At 41.0% G+C, this 14,933-nt stretch overlaps 1 protein-coding gene across 2 annotated transcripts in view; it reads right to left on the bottom strand.

Annotated features, from left to right (window-relative positions):
• Positions 1 to 11,644, bottom strand: part of LOC129812806 (F-box only protein 34-like) — a 39,244-nt gene extending 27,600 nt beyond the window's left edge. For both annotated transcript variants that reach the window (XM_055864688.1, XM_055864689.1), the window contains exon 1: positions 11,346 to 11,644. The gene's annotated coding sequence lies outside the window, so the exon portion shown is untranslated. The remainder of the gene's footprint in view (positions 1 to 11,345) is intronic.
• Positions 11,645 to 14,933: the final 3,289 nt, after the last annotated feature.

The following is a 14,933-nucleotide window of genomic DNA, read 5'->3' as shown; positions in this document are numbered from 1 at the left end:
CCATAGCGTTCTATATGTATCAGCAGTCTGTTTTGCTGCACACGTGAGGTGATGAAGTTACACTTGTATGCAATTCGCTACTAAATGTTTTCCATTAGATACACTATATGACCAAAAGTATGGACACCTGCTCATCAAACATCACATTCCTAAATCATGGGCATTAATATGGAGTTGGCCCCCCTTAGCTGCTATAACAGCCTCCACTCCTCTGGGAAGGCTTTCTACTAGATGTTGGAACATTGCTGAAGGGACTTGCTTCTACTCAGACCTCACTTTGTGCACGGCTGCATTGTCATGCTGAAACAGGAAAGGGCCTTCCTCAAACTCTTGTCATAAAGTTGGAAGCACAGACTCATCTAGAATGTCATTGTATGCTGTAGCGTAAAGATATCCCTTCACTGGAACTAAGGGGCCTAGCCCCAACCATTATTCCTCCTCCACCTAACTTTACAGTTCGCACTATGCATTGGGGCAGGTAGCGTTCTCCTGGCATCCGCCATACCCAGATTTGTCTGTCGTACAGCCAGATGGTGAAATGTGATTCATCACTCCAGAGAACTGCTAGAGAGTCCAATGGCAGTGAGCCGACGCTTGGCATTGTGCATGGTGATCTTAGGCTTGTGTGCGTCTGCTGAGCTATGGAAACCCATTTCATGAAGCTCCTGATGAACAGTTATTGTGCTGACGTTGCTTCCAGAGGCAGTTTGGAACTTGGTTGTCAGTGTTGCAACCAACTACAGAATTTTTACACACTACACGCTTCAGCACTCTGTGGTCCCATTCTGTGAGCTTGTGTGACCTACCACATCGCAGATGAGATGTTGTTGCTCCTAGACATTGCCACTTCACAGTTGACTTGGGCAGCTCTAGCCTGGCTGAATTTTGACAAACTGACTTTTTGGAAAGGTGGCATTCTATGACGGTGCCACATTGAAAGTCACGGAGCTCTTCAGTAAGGCCATTCTACTGCCAATGTTTGTCTATGGAGATTGCATGTCAGTGTGCTCTATTTTATACACCGGTCGGTCAGCAACGGGTGTGGCTGAAATAGCCGAATCCACTCATTTGAATGGGTGTCCACACACTATGTAATACAAAAGTATCTTATAATAGGGTTTCTGTTAGAGCTCTGTACAGTTGCCATTTTTCCCCTCCTCCGTTCTTCTCCCCCCTGCTCAAGGTGCACATACTACTCCTTCAGAAAGCATGTGTCTCAACTTTGTTAATTTGCACAATTTCTCTCGTTCACTTTAGCTTGTAAATGTTCACTCACCGAAAATTAGATTTGGTAACTAATAGCTATACTTAGTTTGTTTTGCTTGTTAGCATTTAGCTAATAGCGTCTGTGATTTCACTATTAGTTTGTGCTAATTTTGTTAGCATTTGGTATTTTCTTGTATGCTATGCCGGTAAGTAATACCGTAAATCCTGAGATGAGAGAAGGACGGTATCTGGATACCACCCAAGCCTATGTGGGAGGAGTTGGATTTTTGGAGTAGCGGACATCTTTTGGTAACATTGATATCCTCGCCGGTCCCTTTACAAGGCGGTGGGGGGGGGAATAGCTTGCTGGCAGCCTGGCTAAAAACATTGCAATCTAGCTAGCCTTTTCAGCTTGCCACATCGCCATGTGAAATAAATCTGATTTATAAAAATGTACAAAAGATATGCCCTGTCAAATCTACGTTATGCTTCTTGTGTGTTCATTCCCATAGCAGCTAAAAATAGAACATGTTTGGTCAGAGAAGAAAAAAAATCACATGACTAGCTAGTTGGCTACAGCAGGTTCAAACATTTCACAATAGCCTGTAATCACTAGTTATTACTTCTAAACAAAATACATTTTGGGGTTCTCTTGTCTTCTCATTTGTGGCAAAAGCAAAAGAAGAGTCTCAGTCTTCCCTTGCTAGCAAGTTGACTAAACACTGCAAGCTAGCTAGCCCTTTAGCTTCTTACATCGCCATGTGAAATAATCAGATTTATAATTAAATATGCCCTCGCAAATATTCTTATACTTGCCAGTGTAAAGTACAACATTATCTTAAGTTGATATGCTGCATCAATGTATTCACTCCCATATCAGCTAAAAACAGAATGTCATCCTTTTTAGTCACAGAGAAAAAAAAAGCACATGGCTATCTGTTTTAGCCTAAAGTAACATTATCACCTCAAAACAAAATATTTGGGGGGATTCTATAAGGTTGAAATGTTGTTTGGTTTATTATCTGAACAGTCGCTGAGACTCAAGGGTAGAAGAATACGGCGTCAAATGCCGGAGTGTATTTTTTGTGTGACAAAAACAACATTGTGCTGTCTGTCCAGCCTACGTATTCTCTGTAGATGCTTTAAGGAGACTTTTCTGACCAGGATCCAATTGAGAGCCCAACTAGCCAAATCTAAAACTGACCCTTACATTAGGCTAACCCTAACATTAACCAAACCTAACCCAATTTTAACCAATTTGGAAATTAAATATAGGTTTGCACGTCAGCCACGTAGCCTTTCCCATAAATGCATGGCTGCCCTCTCCTTTCATAAGGCACTTCCTTCACCTGAACCTACTGGGGTTTTCCATACAAATACAATAGCACTTTAAAACACACCCGGGAAGAGGGGTGCGGCTGCCTGACTGCCTGTAATTCGTATACAAAGCTATTTCCATACCCAAGCACTTGTGGACGAGCGCTGTTGAAATACCTTTTGAGGCGATTTTCTAATCTAGTGGTGTACAGGACAGTACATCCAAAACACTAAAACATCTAGCCCCAACTATAAATCAGAAAGCAACCAGAGAGAAAGCAGCTTTAGTTTAATATATTTGGACCACTAACAAATCAGTGCTTTCCTGCTCTTAGTATCAATCTATCGTAACCAAAACACCTCGCAAAGAAAGAAGTTTAAACAACATTTCACTGCTAGTGACTCCATTGAACAGAGCATCCTGATCACTGACTGACCAGTAGTGCAATGATCTGTTATGTGTTCCATCCAGGCTAAGTACAGAGACATCCATCCATGATACTCTCAACATTCCACATACAAATGCTGTGCAGCACACTAACTCAGTAACACAAGTGCTGTCCTGTCGGAAGAGTAACATGGCACACAAGACCTTTGATTTGGGGGTTCTCTCTCATAGCAGCATGAGTATGTCATAGCATACAGACTCAGAAATAATCTCAAGACTTCAGCTGGCAACAACCCATTAACTTAACCTATTGTTGATCAGTTGCTACATGTTAGCTGGGGCATGGGCCAATAAAGCTATTAGCTCATTAAGGTCAGTCTAAAAATAGGGAAATATTAGGTAAGCCAACACACAAGTTGACTACTATAAATCAGATCTCTCCTTTAAAGCTCAAACAAAAGTATCCATATTTTTTATGATACGGCTTTTCAACATTCGGTAGATTTCTATTTCAATGTCAATGCTCTAGTTACACATGCAGCCTATCAATAACACCATTGCAGGCATACATATGCCCACACAAACAGAGGACCTTTATTTATTTATTTATTTTTATTTCACCTTTATTTAACCAGGTAGGCAAATTGAGAACACGTTCTCATTTACAATTGCGACCTGGCCAAGATAAAGCAAAGCAGTTCGGCACATACAACAACACATAGTTACACATGGAGTAAAACAAACATACAGTCAATAATACAGTGAAAAATAAGTCTATATACAATATGAGCAAGTGAGGTGAGATAAGGGAGGTGAAGGCAAACAAAATATATATATAAATAAAAATATAAAAAGGCCATGGTGGTGAAGTAAATACAATATAGCAAGTAAAAAAACACTGGAATGGTTGGTTTGCAGTGGAAGAAGGTGCAAAGTAGAGATAGAAATAATGGGGTGCAAAGGAGCAAAATAAATAAATACAGTAGGTAAAGAGGTAGTTGTTTGGGCTAAATTATAGATGGGCTATGTACAGGTGCAGTAATCTATGAGCTGCTCTGACAGCGGGTGCTTAAAGCTAGTGAGGGAGATAAGTGTTTCCAGTTTCAGACATTTTTGTAGTTCGTTCCAGTCATTGGCAGCAGAGAACTGGAAGGAGAGGCGGCCAAAGGAAGAATTGGTTTTGGGGGTGACCAGAGATATATACCTGCTGGAGCGCGTGCTACGGGTGGGCGTTGCTATGGTGACTCTTACCTAACAGGTCTTGAATTCCACACCTCTACTGAGAAGTTCACAGCGATTCAGTAATTACTTCAGGAGGGCCTGTGAAGGGCCTATGAGTAGCTAGCTTTCCACAGCCTAGTGTCTGTGCATTCCCTCCATTGCCAAGCACAAGGCTTCAGCTCTGACACCTTACCACCAGACCAGGAATGGCAAAAGCCTCGTCTATCTCACCCTGCCCATTGGATAGAAACTCATCAGGGGAATGGGAAACACATGCTGCCGAGGTACAGGCAGAGGATACAGACATGATCTACGCTACAAGACACAGCAAACCAGTTGCGTTACGTCAAGACTGGGCAACTTAATTTTTTCCCAAATGGCTATCAACACACCTTGTACAAACAACGACCATCCCAGTTTCTTTTGGTTTAGTGAATTCCTTCCTATCTGGCCCTTTGAGACAGTCGCACACCATTTAATCATTCACAGTTCTATGCTCTAGCCTTTCTTGTACTGCAGTAATCTGGAAGCCCACCATACAGTTGGTCTGTATGTCTTTGTGGCAATTGTTTAGCCTAATGTCAAAGCATTTTTCAAACTTTTCAGTCACACACACCATTCAGTTGTACTTACACTGAGCTTTTCTTTATTACAGTAGCATAAAGACAGCCATACAGTGTTGCTATATGTCCCAAAACACAGGCATTCTCTGACATGTCTTTGTGGCAATTGTGTAGCCTAACATCAAAGCAGCATGCCTACAACTTTAGCATTGACAGAAATGAATCAGTGTGAAAAAAGACCAATGCTGGAATGCACTGAGGGACAATGAGCATGTAGGAAACGTCCTTCACAGCACAAGGCAAACACACTGGATGCTGTATGAGCATTCAACAGGCCAGGCTGAATATAACATGTAAAAAGGACAAGCAAGATGAAAATTCAAACAGCCAAAGACAATCTATCTTTTGTACTACAAAAATGTGCCTTTCAATTGTTGTTTACAAGTAGTATGGCCAAGAAGTAGAAAACAAACACCTCAGCTTTTCTCAAGTTCTCAAGGGTGAATTATTGGGGCTCAGGCAGGTGGAAGGCTGAGAGCGAAGAAAAGCCAACGCAGAGCGAGAAAGAAAGCAGTGGGAACAGAACAGGACAGGATTAAAAGCCACGTATCTAAAAAAAACACAAAGGCTTGTCACAACCTGTTACACTCGCAGGTCTGGCCCTCCTCACCCACTCCAATCAACAGCTTGTTTTGTCAGGTAGGAAAAACTGTGTTGAACACAGGGCTCTAAATAAAATTAAATAGTAGGACTGGTACGCCCAACTTAAAAGATCACATTTAACAGCACCAGAAAATATTGATACAGCCTTTATTTGGTCTATGCATTCTATCTACTGTTGAAGCACATGTTGTGCCCTAGAAACTATGTAACACTGTAAAGACTGTTCATTATACAAGCTAAAATGCCAATACAAATACCAGTCATTGAAATTACAAAGTAATTTGTGGAATATTACAGCATTACATTGTGTAAAAGCACAGTTTCCTGTTGAGATGCATTACATTAAATTGTACACCGTCTCTTTATGAACATCAGGTTTGTGTGTGAAGACACGCAAATCTGTCATTCATTCACTGCTATGATCATTGAGATCATGAAGTTATCCCTTTACCATTCTTTCAGTGCTCCCAAATGTTTAGACTGGTAAAGTTACCAGGTTGTTAGCAAGCTAGCTAATGAGGTAACACGAGGTGTCAGCGGGCCACGACATGGTTTATGAATGTAAAACGCGGCATGCCAATGGAGATGCATCCAGCTGCAGCGCCAATGTGCAATAGAAGGAAGGGAAAAAACGTAGTGCTGGTAGCGGCTGAATGGTTTGGGTTAGAGACAAGCCGTTTTCTCTGTAGCAATGGTGCAACCACCACAGTCACGAATCTGCGTCTTAGAGACTATTTGCACTGAATCACCACACATTCAACCCTCACACACTACCACCCAGCACAGCTGGTGTTCTACTATAACTATAACTATAACTATAACTATAACTATAACTATATATATATATATATATATTCAACTGACCAAGACAATACCCACTTTATATTTTGTAAATACAGTCATACTTATAGCACATTAATTATCCATTCTGTATATCCTATTGTTAATTAACTATACTGTATATCCTATTGTTTGCATACCAGGCTATTACTACGCATAGTAACTCTTCCTTTAATCATTTTTTTTATTTGACTTTACTATTGTTATATTGATTATTGTACTGGAATGTTGAGGTAGCTAGCGCACAAGCATTTAGCTGCAGCTTTTATACCTGCTGTAATCTGGACGTGACAAATAAAATGTTTGATTACAACAATTAAATGGCAGGTTTTTTCTTCTAGGTGCACTGGTGCTCCTAAAGCAAAATATTTAGGAGCATATGTGAACAAAATGCCCGCACTTTAGAGACCTGATTGAACACGTCTTTCTCTTGCTACGCGAGTCTTAATAGAGTGGACAAAGATTTTTTTGACACTGAGCTGTCCAGTTGTCAGGGTGCCTTGGTGGGACGGATAGGCGAATTCACCGCAACAGGTGGTAAAGGAAATTTCAAACTACACTTCAAGGGGTTCTCATCATTTGTTAAAAAAAGGGAAAAAAAGAAGGTAGGTCCCAAGGCTTTGTATTAATTACATACATTTGTATAATAGCCAGTCATTTTAAGATTACAATTTTTTAAATCTTAAAATAGGACGTTGCCCCAAGACAGCTGCTTCTCAAAAAAAGATATCGATCTGGGTACAGTAGGCTATCCAAGACAAATGCTAGGCAATTTGTAGATTTCTTTTTACATACTATCAACAGTAGCCAGCATGTTCACCATTGAAAATGTCCTTTTAGAAATCACTTTCCCTAAAATAAGTAAGCTCAACGAGTGGGTTGATGAGCTCTTTTTGCTCTGGACAGCTGGCATGTGAACACATCAACTTGTTATGTACTGTTCGAGAATGAGAAATTCTGAATCCCGGGGAGCATGATGGTGCTTTAACCTGTTGAGGACAGATGGCGCTGTTTTCACTTTGGGGGAAAATTGTGCCCAATTTAAACGGCCTCGTACTCAATTCTTGCTCGTACAATATGCATATTATTATTACTATTGGATAGAAAACACTCTCTAGTTTCTAAAACCGTTTGAATTATATATGTGAGTAAAACAGTACTCATTTTGCAGCAAACTTCCTGACAGGAAGTGGAAAATCTGAAATCGATGCTCTGTTCTTGGGCCTGCCTATAAATGTCCTTGATATTTATTAGTATACATGCACTTCATACGTATTCCACTAGAAGTCTACAGGCAGTGAGAGAAGAAATGGAGTGTATAACTTGATCTGGGGTCGAATAAAAGCTCTCGGCATGACGTGTCACCAGTTTCCTGTTTTCTGGAGAGCGCGAGAAGGGACCTGGTATTGCCTTCTGAAAAGCTGCCGTTATAGACGACTAATATCTCCGGCTTTGATTTTATTTGATAAATGTGACAATATCATCGTAAAGTATGTTTTTTCAATATAGTTTTATTATATTATTGAAATTTATTCGGGACATTAGGCGTGTTGCGTTGTGTGCCTGTGTTCAGGAAGGAGAGCGTCGCGCTACTTTGCTAGATTTCCGTGCTAATTGACTGGAGTAGAGGACATTCTAAAACCAAACAACGATTGTTCTGGACAAAGGACCCCTTGTACAACATTCTGATGGAAGATCAAAAGTAGGACCCATTTTATGATGCTATTTCATATATCTGTCGAACATGTGAAATAGTAGTTTGCGCCCAGATTTTGGGCACGCTCTCGCTATAACTAAGCTGGATATCGTAATGAAGTTATTTTTAGAATTCTAACACGCCGATTGCATTAGGAACTAGTGTATCTATCATTTCCTATGCAACATGTATTTTCTAGTAACGTTTATGAATAGTTATTTGGTCAGAATAGTTGAGTGTCATAAAAATATCATATGCACATTTTTCGAACAAGACATAGATTTATTGTGTAACATGTTATAAGACTGTCATCTGATGAAGTTGTTTCTTGGTTAGTTTGGTTGGTTCTTGGTTAGTTAGGTTGGCTTTGTGCATGCTACCTGTGCTGTGAAAAATGTCTGTCCTTTTTTGTATTTGGTGGTGAGCTAACATAAATGTGGTGTTTTCGCTGTAAAACATTTTAAAAATCGGACATGTTGACCGGATTCACAAGATGTGTATCTTTCATTTGCTGTATTGGACTTGTTAATGTGTGAAAGTTAAATATTTCTCAAAAATATTTTTTGAATTTCGCGCTCTGCCTTTTCAGTGGAATGTGGGAGGAGTTCCGCTAGTGGAACCCTGGTGCCAGACAGGTTAACCACCAAACATATTGATCAAATACAAATAGCATTACTTTTCCACGTGTTGTCTTGTCTTCAATGGTTTTCAATGGCAGACTGCAACAGAGCAGGTAAATGTTGAACTGGAATGCAAATTTTGCAGGAAAGTTAGTGGCCCTGTTGGGTCAGTGACTGACAAGATCCACTGGCCCAACACGTTTTTACTGGCCCCAGGCCAGCGGGCCATTGTTAATGTTAGATCCTGGAGTCAAACTATTTCTCAGTTAAGTAAGATTGTAAAAGCATCATTGCACAATTTGGGCCTAGGCCTACACGTGAGATGATTGTTAGACAGTTAAGGGGTTCTGATGGATTAATTGGCTAAGAGCGAAAAAAAAAAACCAGACTGACAAATGATTAAATGCAGAGGGTGACCATCCTATCCCCTCTGACCACAGAACATTGGTCGTCATTTCCCAACAATTCTACATGTTGAATCTGTACCTTTTGTTGACACCCAGCAGGTGATCTACTTCACACAGCTGACAATCATCATGGTGACATGTACTGTCCATAAGGTCTTACAGTAGTTGGGAGGTGTTCAATATTAAAATCAATGGAGACAACATCCACCCATAAACATCTGATTCAGTTCCATGGGAGTGCCAAAACCTTCTCTGACTGTACAATTAAATCAACCACTCAATACCATAAGTGGATCAGGCACTTAGCCTAGTGTATCAGCACAAACCAGTACCAACAAAATGAGGAACAGCCTAACATTGATTAGAAACACTTTGGAGAACTAGTAAGTTGAATAGAGTGCCACTATATGAATACGTAGCAAGAAAAAGACTAAACAGAAGCGCAACTCAGGCATTTTATTATACAACAAGCACAACTTACGATATTGTTAAAGAAAAATCCCATGGCAAAAACAGACCCATGGAATCCATCAGCGCCTCTCACGGACAATTGACTTGTTAATCACAGGCCAGGTCTAAGTACAAAGTGTGAGCTAAACGTATATTTGCAAGACAAACAAGAGTATGCTGCATGCTGTGTGCAATAACTTTCAGTACCTCACAACATGCAGCGGTTTACTTCCTCAAAAAAAATGTTATTTTAAGCCAATCACTGTTTAATGGGAAGTGATTAACTTAATGTTGCACTCCAGTCTCCTCACTTCATTTAACACCTGATTAACCTAACAAAAGACATGTCTCAATAGGTGGTCCAGACATGTCAACATAGCACAAGTGTAACTTTTACTGCTCATCAATAGTAAAAGTATTTTTTCTTTTATCACTGGATGAGGTCTTTAAGCACAACCAAAATCAAGGTTCTTCACTCCTATTAAGATGGGACATTAAAGGTAGAGTCAGTGATCTGACATTGATGCACAAAGTAAACAGCACGGTGGGCCTATTTCAGCAAAAACTAGCAAGGCTAAACGTCTGCCGTTTTAGTACCGTGGCTATCACATTGTAAGAGCATGATGTGAATCAATGCACAGATACCATGTGTGACTTAACGAAGTCTTGCTCATTGCAATATCTGCAGTGCTGCTCGTGCTACGTCATTTAGCTGACCTTTAAAGATGCTCATCATTTAAGCTAACACACTCAGAGAGGTTCTAAGGCTAGGCCATCTACAATCAAGATGGAAGTAATCCAAAACAAAAGTAAGGAGAGGTTGTTTTACACTTTGGACAAAGCTGAGAGTTCTCGTCAATCAGTAAAGACAAGGACCACTTTAAATTAACAATTATGTTTTGTAAATGCACAGCTAAGTGTTGATGAATGCAAGTATTTTGTTTCAGGGCTAAGGGATGTGCAAGGAGGTTTCTGGGACTGTGTGTCTGGTCAAGGAAAGGGACTGCTCCAAGTCCCATCCATCTCTGATTTTCTCAGTGTATGCGCCTAGTTTATAGTTCATCCAAAGGGCAGGGCAATAATTTACCCTTATACATAGAGCACCTAACGTTAATAATTGGATTATCTATGTTAATAAATTCATAATTGGGTAAGTAGCTGTCAGCGAAACAGTCAACACCGCTACACAAAACTATTCATACACAACGTAGCCACTTGGTAAGATTGCTAGCTTTTAGATAAGTGACAATGTATTCACACATTGCACTATTTAGATTTAGTAACGACCATGCGTGTTGTTATCGTGTCAATAGGATAACAAAAGTGTGAGCTTGTTGTGTTAGTTTGCTAAACTACTGTGGGGTAAAAAGTTGCCAGTGACAACGACATTGTTACCTACATAGTTAATTTATAGTTTTAAATTAGCTCGTTAAATTTCAGCAAAACGAGATTGTAACGTTGATAAACGTGTGTTCGATTTGAAAAGGCCTTATCCACCCATGCAGCTAAGGTTTGAGGAAAGCAACATCATAGTCAAGGTACTAGCCATTAGTTATGTGGCGTAACGTTAATGCTAGGTGCACGCTAACACATTCCGTACAAAATAAGTCCATAACGTTAAGTTAGCTAGCTAACGCTGATTAACTTTGTGTGACCAATTACCTGATCAAATTCAAATGAATTGCAGTGCAATCTAAGCGAGTGTTTAAACGGACCCATCAGAGTCCATCTCCACTCCACCCACCTCGACTTTCCAGGCACGTTAACGTTATTAGCTAGCTAACGTTAGCATTGCTAATGGCTAGTTAGTTACACAACTTTTTTTTTTTTTTTACTTGTGTGCTGGGTTGGCAGAATGTCAACTCAGTTTAACAATATTAGCTAGAATGTGTTAATTTAATTAATGTAGCTAACTATTTAACTGTACACACATATAGAGGAATACCAAAGCAAAGGCAAAACGTTCAAACTGACCTGTGCCGCTGCGAAAACTCGGAAATGATGAGGTCTCCAATCCCCTGCCTTACTAGGAGCACTTGCTGGGCAAAGCAGCGCCGTGTTCGGTGTTCAGCAGTGACCTTACAATAAATTATAACCGTATCTATAATTATACGGTCTTCATAACTATCATATAAGGAGTAAAATCGTTATCATTTTCGTCCGTATTTGATGCTACGCTCTTGCTAACAATCCCATACTAGCTAGTCGTTTTGCAAAAGATATTCGCGAGCGAGCGACGTCCCCTGCTTGATATTATAGCGCTCAGCGTTCTGACGTGCTTGCATCTTCAACAATGATGAACGTGTCCGCAAAACTATCATGCACGCGCAAAATAATTGTGTCAAAGACAATACTGTACTCCGTGAATTGAACTGAGATTGATCATTTATATAGGTAATTTACATTTTCGGAATAGGCCTACTTGAGGAAACAAATAAAAAAGGGACAATATGAAATGTTTAAAATAGATTAAAGCGTTATTAGGTGAACCAGTCCCCATGGTTTACGGGTGACCCAAATTATATTATATTACTATAAGAGTTCTGAAATCCCTATTACAAGCCATAGCATAAACCAGGTGCAAAAGCGATTTGAGAACAATTCAAAGTTCCAACCTTTATGAAGTTCACAGCAGTTTATATGTAGGCATAGAAGAGTCATTGAATAAGGAATCTCTTTGGTCTTCAGTTTCCATCGAGATTCAGTCCGTAGTCGGTTTCCATCATTAAAAATGAATCACTGACCTGACGTCATGATACTAAGAGATATTTTATTTATCCCAAATTATACCCTATTACAATTTGGTGCACTACTTTTGACCAGGACCTTAATCAGGAGTCTGATTAAAATAAGTGCTATATAGTGAATAGGGTGTTATTTGGGATGTAACCCTTGTTTCCCGCCATAGGTCACAACAGCCTCAAAACACAGAATAGTGTCAGTCAAGTAAGCATGTGCCAGCCTCTTTTAGTAGCCTACTGTAGAGAGGAATGTGATCTCTGTCAGTGTCCCCCCCCCCCCCCCCAATAGCTTTAAACGATCTTCATAGTTTATCATTGAATCATAACCTCACATGGTCTCTCCTATCATTGCTATGCAGACGACACACAATTAATCTTCTCCTTTCCCCCTTCTGATGACCAGGTGGCGAATCGCATCTCTGCATGTCTGGCAGACATATCAGTGTGGATGACGGATCACCACCTCAAGCTGAACCTCGGCAAGACGGAGCTGCTCTTCCTCCCGGGGAAGGACTGCCCGTTCCATGATCTCGCCATCACGGTTGACAACTCCATTGTGTCCTCCTCCCAGAGCGCTAAGAACCTTGGCGTGATCCTGGACAACACCCTGTCATTCTCAACTAACATCAAGGCGGTGGCCCGTTCCTGTAGGTTCATGCTCTACAACATCCGCAGAGTACGACCCTGCCTCACACAGGAAGCGGCGCAGGTCCTAATCCAGGCACTTGTCATCTCCCGTCTGGATTACTGCAACTCGCTGTTGGCTGGGCTCCCTGCCTGTGCCATTAAACCCCTACAACTCATCCAGAACGCCGCAGCCCGTCTGGTGTTCAACCTTCCCAAGTTCTCTCACGTCACCCCGCTCCTCCGCTCTCTCCACTGGCTTCCAGTTGAAGCTCGCATCCGCTACAAGACCATGGTGCTTGCCTACGGAGCTGTGAGGGGAACGGCACCTCAGTACCTTCAGGCTCTGATCAGGCCCTACACCCAAACAAGGGCACTGCGTTCATCCACCTCTGGCCTGCTCGCCTCCCTACCACTGAGGAAGTACAGTTCCCGCTCAGCCCAGTCAAAACTGTTCGCTGCTCTGGCACCCCAATGGTGGAACAAACTCCCTCACGACGCCAGGACAGCGGAATCAATCACCACCTTCCGGAGACACCTGAAACCCCACCTCTTCAAGGAATACCTAGGATAGGATAAAGCAATCCTTCTGCCCCCCCCCCCCCCCCCCTTAAAAGATTTAGATGCACTATTGTAAAGTGGCTGTTCCACTGGATGTCATAAGGTGAATGCACCAATTTGTAAGCTGCTCTGGATAAGAGCGTCTGCTAAATGACTTAAATGTAAATGTATATACCAGAGGTAAGGTAGCTGACTTATCTTAAAGACATAGAGGCTTTGAACTCTTTTAAGAGACAGGTTTCCTGTGTTGGTGACCCAAATTCATGGTTCTGTGTTTTTGCTAGTGCCAACATCAAGGAAGCCTTTTTTTTTTTAAGTGGGGGTTGTATCTCAACCAAGTAGCACAAAATAATAGGTAAATAGGTGGTCCGTGTCGTATCGTACACTACAGTATTGTAAATATGTGCACCACATCTGGCTGGCCACACCTGACCTTTTCCCCATGGCCCCTCTGTCTGTTCTTGTCTACCTGACACACAAACTTACACACACTCTCTTAGAAAAAAGGTTCCAAAAGGCTTCTTCGGCTGTCCCCATAGATGAACCCTTTTTGGTTCAAGGTAAAACCAGTTTTGGCTCCAGGCTTCTACATGGAACCCAAAAGAGCGCTCCCTGGAACCAAAAAGGGTTCTGCAAAGGGTTCTCCTATGGGCACATCCAAAGAACCCTTTTAGGTTCTAGATAGCACCTTTTTTTTCTAAGAGTGTGTACAGACGTATACACACCTTCCTATCTGCCCTGTCTACCTGACACACTGTTATCAGTTATTGCTGGGGAAGTAATTATCAGGAGACATGGTCTGGCTGGTAGATTATAGACAACAGCCAGAGGCATGCCGGGCTGGGGGAAAAGTTTATCATGTGTCTACATGCATCTTGTCAGTCTCATCTTGTGAGCTTAATAGTGCGATGGGCTCATTGCTGTGGGTTGGTGGAGGACAGTGAGGGCTGTAAATGTAATAACAAGTTTGTGAACATGGATTGAGAGAGGGCTGTTATGTGAGAGTAACTGTAACCAGAGTTTGTGTTACGTGTTCTTCCACATTGTGATATAACTTATTGCTTAAGAAGAACATAACGGAGAAAAACACATTTGATGTTAGACAGCAGCAGCTCTAAAATAGCAGTTCACTTCTTTTAAAGGGACTTCAAACAATTTAATCAGGAGAGTAATCGAATATAAATATAAACCAAATTATAGTATTTACAGGTATCTCTGTGGTGTAAGTCTCCTCATATTTTGTTTAGTGGTTACCAGTGAAAAGATTCCGTGTTGATTCAGTCAATGTGGTCTTTGTGTAAATAGTCACATTTGCTTAATTTGAGATATGATTGTCAACCGTAATATCACTCACAGATATTGACACTCTCCTCCCTGAATAAACATGTTAAGTGCTGATGGCTGGTAATGAAAATAAGATAATCACTGCTTATAGAAACACTACAGAAAGATAGTGCATGACATCATTACATTACCAACAAGTGAACTTGCTCATGATTGCAGGGTTAAGGAGAAAGAGCTTTGAAAATAAAGTATGTTTACAGACGTGGTCCTTCATTCACTAATGCAAAGTAATAATAGCCTATATGTTAAGTGGTAATATGCATTGGTGTTTTCAAATTCATCTACTACTGTG

This window comes from Salvelinus fontinalis, chromosome 16 (assembly GCF_029448725.1).
Source record: "Salvelinus fontinalis isolate EN_2023a chromosome 16, ASM2944872v1, whole genome shotgun sequence".
NCBI lineage: Eukaryota > Metazoa > Chordata > Actinopteri > Salmoniformes > Salmonidae > Salvelinus > Salvelinus fontinalis.
This window is presented reverse-complemented; position numbering and strand designations above follow the sequence as displayed.